Source organism: Pyrgilauda ruficollis, unplaced genomic scaffold (genome assembly GCF_017590135.1).
Source record: "Pyrgilauda ruficollis isolate IOZ18807 unplaced genomic scaffold, ASM1759013v1 scaffold12, whole genome shotgun sequence".
Classification (NCBI taxonomy): domain Eukaryota; kingdom Metazoa; phylum Chordata; class Aves; order Passeriformes; family Passeridae; genus Pyrgilauda; species Pyrgilauda ruficollis.
The window spans coordinates 18,035,564-18,043,302 of record NW_024510321.1 but is presented as its reverse complement, the minus strand read 5'-3'; the positions used below and the strand labels follow the sequence as shown (position 1 = coordinate 18,043,302).

Sequence of the window (7,739 nt, the reverse complement as noted above, 5' to 3'; positions counted from 1 at the left end):
GGCCGGGCTGGGCCGGGCCGGGGCCGCGTCCCGGCGGGGGCGGCGGGGACAGCGCCGGGGCCCTTCTGGCCTTGGGGACCGCGGGGGCGAGCGCGGGGATGCTCGTGGGAGACGAGCTGGCCTGCTCAGCCCGAGTAACGCTGCAGCACGGCAAAACAAGTAGTGCGAAAGGTCCGCTGGAGTGTTTTTGAAAGGATGAACAGTAAAAAGCACCATCTACAGTTGCTTCACAGACAGGCATGAGAAAATCATTAAAGCGTTTTGTATTTAGTTCTTTACAGGGGGTTCCTGTGGGAGCTTTCTCTTTTCCTTTCAAGCTTGACGTGCTGAGCTCAGGTGTTTTACCCACCTTGCTTGTTCCAAGGCCAGACTAGACGGAGAGGAAATATCTTGCTTTTACTTGACAAAAATTGTACTTAATCCTGATGTGTCGAAACTGAAGATAACATATAGACAGTTAATAATTAGTTTTGTGTGTTTTATTTGAGATTGTGTAATATGGTTTGTTTTCGACCTGCTGCTGACATCTCTTTCGCTTTGAGCCATACAGGCTTTGTCTGGGGAATCCCGTAATATAAAGGGAATTTTTGTCCTATGTGGATAAGTACACCCTTTGGTTATTTTCTTACAGAAGTGTAACATTGTACAAGTCTCTTGAAACTAATTTCTTTGATAGTATTAACCAGTTGTAACTTTCAACTACAGATACATTGTTTCTTAATGTTTATCAAACTTCAGACGTTTAGGCTCCAAGTCAATTCTTCCATCTCTTCCAAGAAAGACCAAGTCAAAATCGTTTGAAAAGTATGTAGCCTTTCAGGAGAAAGGATTAGTGCATAAACAAAGTACTGAGACATAAAGTCTGTATGTATGTTATCAGAAATTCTCAGTCTATTGCATCAAAATAAGACATAGCTCGGTCTTCTCATTTTGAACTGTTAACACTTTTAAGCTGAAGACAGTGCTTCAGTTAACGATTTTGTTGGTAACAAACTTGACTGACTTATTTTGCAAAGTAGTAAATAATTCTTCTTAGTTGTTATGCTGTCTTCTAGTGTAATTTGACAGCTGAAAGTGAGGAAGAGACTGTACTGCTTGTCAGTTTTCCATGGACTAATAGAGAATTATTTGAAGTAATAAGATTAAAAAGTGATAGGCTCAGGTTCTGGCAGGTGTTCCCTTTTTTTCTTCCTAATGCCTGTGGCTGGCAGGGAAGCTCAGACTTCTTGAAGGTTTTGTCTCTAAAGCTCAGTTCACTGGATGTGCTCCTCAGCACCGCGAGTCTCAAGGCAGGGCAGCAGCACCCATCAGTTACTTCAGTGGCTCACTTGCTCTTTTCTAGATGCAGAGGATGCCAACCCCCTACCTGCTGTGCTTGCCTAATATGATCAACAGTGAAGAATTTTCAAAAGTGTTAGTCTGTAAACTGTATGAGGAGATAGAAATAACCACTCAGTACCAAATCATTCTTGGAAAAGCAGATAGTGGGCAATGAGCTGATTTTCACTGGTAAACAGCCTCTTCCTTTTGGCCCCTTTCATGGTGTCCTGAGGGAGGCTGAAGGACCAGCAGGCTGTTAGTTGGTGACAGCCTACTTTCAGTAGCCTGCTGCCTTTATCCATCACTTAACTGGATTTGTGCCAGGGAGATGGAAATGATGAAGTCTCCCGGAAAGTGTCCCTGGGCTCTTCTTCTCTGAGCCCTTTGGGAATTTGCTATTATCTGGATGAATTTTTTGGCAGGCTTCATAAGATAGCATCAGCTGTGGAGTAAGCTCTCATGTTCTCAGGAAACTTCCAAAAGTTGTCAAGCCATAGTGCTATTTTTCATTTGTTTTCTGTGAGTAAAAGTTGAGTGCTCTGTTTTTATTCTTATCCAGCAAGAAAGTTTTCTTTTTAAAATCAGTTTCTTGAAGTAGAAAGGCAGTCAGCAGCTATTCTTAATTTCATATGAATTTGGACACTGGTGTAGTTGATAGTATTGCAATAGCTGTGCATTCTTGTCCACTGAACAGCTGATCAGTACTGTGGAGTAGTTGGAAGTTATCTTGGAACCATTTAGGGTAATAGATTGCAGAGAATATACCTGGAAGTAAATTGTTTTCCATCATTTTGAGGAGCATAAGTATGTCTTACATTCAGGACAAATTTTTCAGTTTGTCTGACCAGCTAGCAGCATTTGGCTAGTCCGTTAGCATGCTGCTGCAGTGGAACCTGGTCATCCATGATAGTTTACCATTTGTACCAACATTGTACACCAGTTTTTATCAGGCGTAGTTGGCTAAAGAATGTTGTTTAAGACTGCTATTAAATTAATTATATTAAAGAATGCTCAGATAAGGTTAACCATTGTCATCCTCAAGAGTCCAAATCTCTGGAAGAAGCCCAAATACTTTTCATTTTCTGAAGTTTCTTTTTTACCATATTTAGGAATGTTTCAGCAGGAAGGGATGCTAATCAGTGGTGACACAAGTTTTCACAATCAAGGTGGGGAACCTTTGATAATGTGCTCAAGTAAGGAACATAATAATGGAATTTAAAAAAAGAAAAAAATCATCAAGAACTGGGCCTCTTAAGAGTATAATTAAGAAACTCTGATTTTCCATTTAAGGGGTTAGGATTAAAAGTGTTCTTATTAGGTTTGTAGGTTTTCTGTTTCTGCTGTATTTCTCAATCCTAATCATAACATTATTCCCAGTGAATTGTTCCTGAGAAATACAGATTTATCTGTAAGTTTGACTCAGGTAAAATAATGGTGAAATTTTCTTTAATAACCAAAAGACTGTCTACTAATCTGTCATGATAGGCTTATTAGTAATGTAGTGGTGCTTAGGCTAGGTTTGATGAAGAACTTACTGCTAAAGCAGTTCTCAAGTGTCATTTAGATATTTTCTCAAGAATAAAATCTGTAACTCAGGTTCTGGTATAAGATGTCAAAAATCACATGACATATTAGGAGAAGGTGTTAAAAAATATGGAGGGGGTTGGGTTGTTTTACTTTTTTCCTCACACACAGTAAAGGATGAAGGTATTTGCATTTGCTCTGAATGTTACTCTGGTTCTTACTCTGATGGTTTGAGGCAGCACAGGATTGAGAAGAAATTCGGGCTTGTTATTTACAGTAATAGGAAATTAAGCAGGTGGTTTAGTAAGATAGTAGAACTTGATGTGACTTGTTTTATTAACTAGCAGTTGTTGATAATTTTATCCTATCGACTCTTCAAATACTTATTGATATGCTTGAATTACATATGATCAGTCTACAGTTTGATGCCCTTAGAATGCAAGAAATGATTTGACCATGATTCCCGTGGTGCAATTTCTTGAAATAAAATCCTCATGCTATTTAAAGCTCATTGTTCTTTAGATTTATCCCCTTGCTTAGTCAACATTTTCAAAATATCCAATTACATGTCTCTCTGAGCTGAACTATTTTGTTGAGCCAGGTTTGCTAAAAGAAGGAAAATTGTCATAGATGAGTTTCTTGACCCCAGATCATTATGGAGACTGCAAACTGTGAGTTAACATCTGGCTGCAAAGAAAGATGAATTTCAAGGATTGGTTCAGCTTGTCATGAGACTGGCACTTTTTTGCCTGAGTTGGTCTACTGTTTTTCTCAGCTTTGTTTTACAAAGGACATTAACTGTGAGCTAACAGGGAGACTGAGTAGAAAATGTGTGGAAAAGGAGCTATAGCAACCCCCCTTTTCGGTATTATATAAATATTTATGAAAAACAGGAACTTCTTACTTAAAGATACCTTTGGTGGTAGGTCCTCAGTGAAAAATGGCAATGCTGACAGGATAAGACTAAGTGGAGTACACCTTCAGTGTATCAGCCAACAAAGAAAAAAATCTTTTCCACTATCAATTAGCAGGCTGTCAGTTCAGCTGGCCACTTTGAAGCCAACATAGTATGTTCCATAGTGAAAGACTGTACTTTTCTGGTAATTCTTTCTTTCCTCCCAGGGAAGAACTGTCACTTAAGTGCTTCTCCTTTCAGCTGTGACAGTGTGTATTATAATACTAAAATTTAGAAGAATCAAAGTAGATCTTCAGCATGTAAAATCTGTTCCTCTAACTGATAAAAATAACATTGCATACCTGATGAGGAAAATTAAGTTTCTTGGTGATCTTCTGAAATGCTTCTTATACTGTGGCTGGGCTTGAGGGCTTCTGCAAATATATGCTGGCACCTTTTGTTAATGTGACATGTCTGTGATACACCTTGTTTACAGACTATTCATCCTTCTGATGTATCTCGAATGTGCTCACCTTCCTGTTGTGTTGTAATATTTCTGGGTAAAAGGTAGTGTGAGTTCGGTGGATTTATGTGATTTGTGGATTTGTGTTCTGTTACGGTTTGTGTGAGAGATCGAACATCTAAATTATTTTTCCTCAGCTAGTCTTACTATTTCAGCCTTTTTTAACCAGGTTGTAAATCCTTTTGTCTTCATTCTGCTCAGTTCATTGAGCTGAGTGATGTTCATTTTTGCTGGGCCACTGTAAGCACGGTGAGATCCTACACAGTTTTCTGAAGGAATGGGCTGAGGTGGCCTCAGTCACTGCTGCTTGCTTTGCCTAGGATCAGCTGCAGGGCTTTCACAGGACACCTACAATTGCTCCCAGAAGGGCTTGGGAACACTGCACATGTACAGTTAAACTGCAGAAGTTGGTTAATAACTTTATCAAAGTTATTAACAGTATTATAACAGTACATGGAATTCAAGTTTCTCTCTATGGAGTCATTGCCTTTCAGGAGTATTTTCAATCTTGTCTAAATCGAATCTGGTTGGACATATTCTTCTTGTGCAGTTCTGAACATGTTAGTCAAATGCAAAGTGGTTAATATTCAAGTGGTGCCTTCTGTAGAATGGACCAACAAGTGTATTTGTTCTTTTTATTTGACAGACAAAGAGAGCAAAACTTAAATGCCTTTAATTTCGGTGATGTGGAATGGCATGTAATCCAAAGTTCTCAGCAAGTGCCTGCAAAAAGAAAGAAAAATTTGCAGTCTTTCAGTCTTTAAGGGTGATTAAACTATATTGCTTTGGAATTTTAGTGTTTGCAATTTCATAGGGAAGGGGAAATTCTTTATTTAGCCATGTGAAGGAAAGAAAACTTTGAGCAGAAGAGGAGAAAAGGCTTAGGGGAGTGATGAGTTTTTCATTAAGTCTGTGTTAGTTACAATGACATAAGAGATTTTTGGCGATTTTTTATCATGGTAGAAAGTGGTTGTATGAGTCTGTGAGTTGAAGACTTTCTTTAGCTATTCTTTTGAAGACTTTCTGTAGCCATTTGTCTCTTTGTAATTGAAGTTACAACTTCACTATTTCATTTTAATGGTGTCCAACTGTGAAAATGATGTTACATCCAAGTATAGAGTAATAGCAAATAATAAGTAGGATGGTTGAAAATCTTATGTTGGTAGAATTTTCTCACAGTTTTTACTGCTGCTTGTTTTAACTGCTTCAAATAATGTACATTTTAAGTGTTAGATTTGAAGGTATTTTGATCTAGATTTGTTTTTTATTGAAATTCTACTAGTATTAATATCTTTGAGACTTTGTTGCAGAAAAAGAGCTCAGTTCTTAGACTGGGGTTTTTCTTTCAAAATAAATGTCAGTAAAAACTGAAGCTTGGAAAGCTCAAGCCTGCCAAGAACTCCCTCTGAAAATGATGTTAGCAATGGATAGTGACTAAGTTTTCTGCCGTAAGAAATGCATCATGTGGTTCACTGCAGTATCCAAACAGTCATGAGCGTATTTACTCTTGCAGATTTCAGATAAGGCAGTAAAATGCTATTGTTAAGATGCAGAACTAAGGCAGAGAAATTTAGTGACTAGCACATATTTCCATGGCAAATCTGCAGCAATATTTATATTCCTTTTACCAGCACCTAAAGCATCAACCACTAAATCTGGCAATGGATTTTTTTCAGCATGCACTACCTTTCTTCTGTCTAATAGTACTTTGTAAGTCTGATGATAAATTTCCTTTAGGACAGGCATGTATTTTAGGAAATTTTTATTTTTTCTTCTGAGAAAGGGGTTTTGCTTTTTTTTCTTCTGTCCTAAAATAATCAACTGCAATTGTGTTTTGTATGTAATAGGGAACTTCAAATAGAATCACAGTGCAAATATTTTTTACTTTGCTTCTAATTGATAAATAATGCACAAAACCAGAGGAACAAACAGAATTTTATCAATGCTCCAAGTATTCAGGTTTGTGTAAATTAGAGGGAAATGAGGCCTCCACACACTTAATGAACCTTATGACACAAGGAGAGGCAGGGTGATTTAGGTATCCCAAAAGAGCCTGTGCAATAGCCTGTGTACTTTCAACCAATGCATAAGTAATTAAACTCATATATTTAGATCCTTTTGGCCTGGTTTCTCATTCAATCAGTATAACTCTGTTCTTCTGGATTTTAGGTACAGTATTTCAGTGAGAGTCTATGTCATTTGTAATGAGGAATGATGTTTTCCTTAGAAGCCAGGTGCTATTCAGTGCCATGAAAAAGGATACAATATATGTCTAGAAGAATGATTTCAGCATGTAGTGCTTTATTAAAAGGACATTTTATTCTACAAATTATTGAGAAGCTAAAGATACAAACACAGCTGAGATTTCCATCAAACCAGGTGCATTTTGCTTCAGAATGCTTTATTTGTTCTATGTGTGATTTATGACAATGTTTGTGTGGTTGGAGCACCAATTCTGACTCAGGAGTTACGAAGATGCAAACTATTGGTCACTGAAAGGTGTGTTTGTAGGGAAGTACAATTAATGCCTACCTTGTTCTCTTTTATGTTTTTCTAGGTGTCTGGTTTAGGTATAATATATGTGTTAGAGACTGAATGTTTGGCAAGATGGAACTGGTCTGGCCCGGTATGGCTAGTGTTCTGAATGCAGAAGTATAAAGAGCAAGACGTAGTGATTCCAAAGTCTGCATCGTGCAAAGTGGCCAAAAAATTATATAAGTTTTTTGTCTCTTTTGTGTTTGTTTTAGGAACTAAATAAATTGTTGAAGTAATCTACAAAGGTATTCTTATATTGTGCCCAATCATTGTTTTTGACCAAAGAACCCATTGATCAAATTATTGTTTTCCTAGTATGGCTCTTACGAGTATGTGTGTGTGTCTTTATGGAATTACTGGTAAAAAAAAACATTCAATAACTCCTGAAAAAATAAAGGTTAGAGGTAAAGACAAGTAATGAAAAAAAGAAGAAAAACCAAGCAAAAAACCAGTTAAAAATGTAAAACTACTATTTTACTAACTACTATTAATAGTAATTAGGATTAATAATAACTATTAATTGCTGCAAATTAACCTGATGCAACATAAGATTGTACAGTCTTGCACTGCTTAAAATTGCTATGTTCAATTGTAGGTCTTGCTTGTGTTCTGAAAACAATGCCTTGAATTTGAGTGGTGCAGCTTCGTGGAAGAGAGCTGTGTTGTAGTCCTGTTTCCTTTGTGTTTGGCATAGCATTAGTAAAAGGCCTTTTTTGTGGCCTTTCAGTTAGCTCAGACAGTGTGCTGCTAACATTCTCATTATGTTCTTAATTTTTAACTTCCCTTGTTTTGAGACAGAATTTAAGTAGAACTTAGGCAATTTTTTTCTCTTCTCTTACCATTAATTTTATTGGTTTTTTTTTGATTGATTTATTGGATGATTGTTATTACAGAAGACTGAAAGTATACAGTGAAACTTGGTTTCAGGCTGAAATTTACTAA

The 7,739-nt window shown here is 37.2% G+C and overlaps 1 protein-coding gene across 3 annotated transcripts in view; it reads left to right on the top strand.

Annotated features, from left to right (window-relative positions):
- STAM (signal transducing adaptor molecule) overlaps nucleotides 1–7,739 on the top strand; it is a 32,786-nt gene that overhangs the window by 350 nt on the left and 24,697 nt on the right. The gene's annotated exons all lie outside the window — the stretch shown is intronic.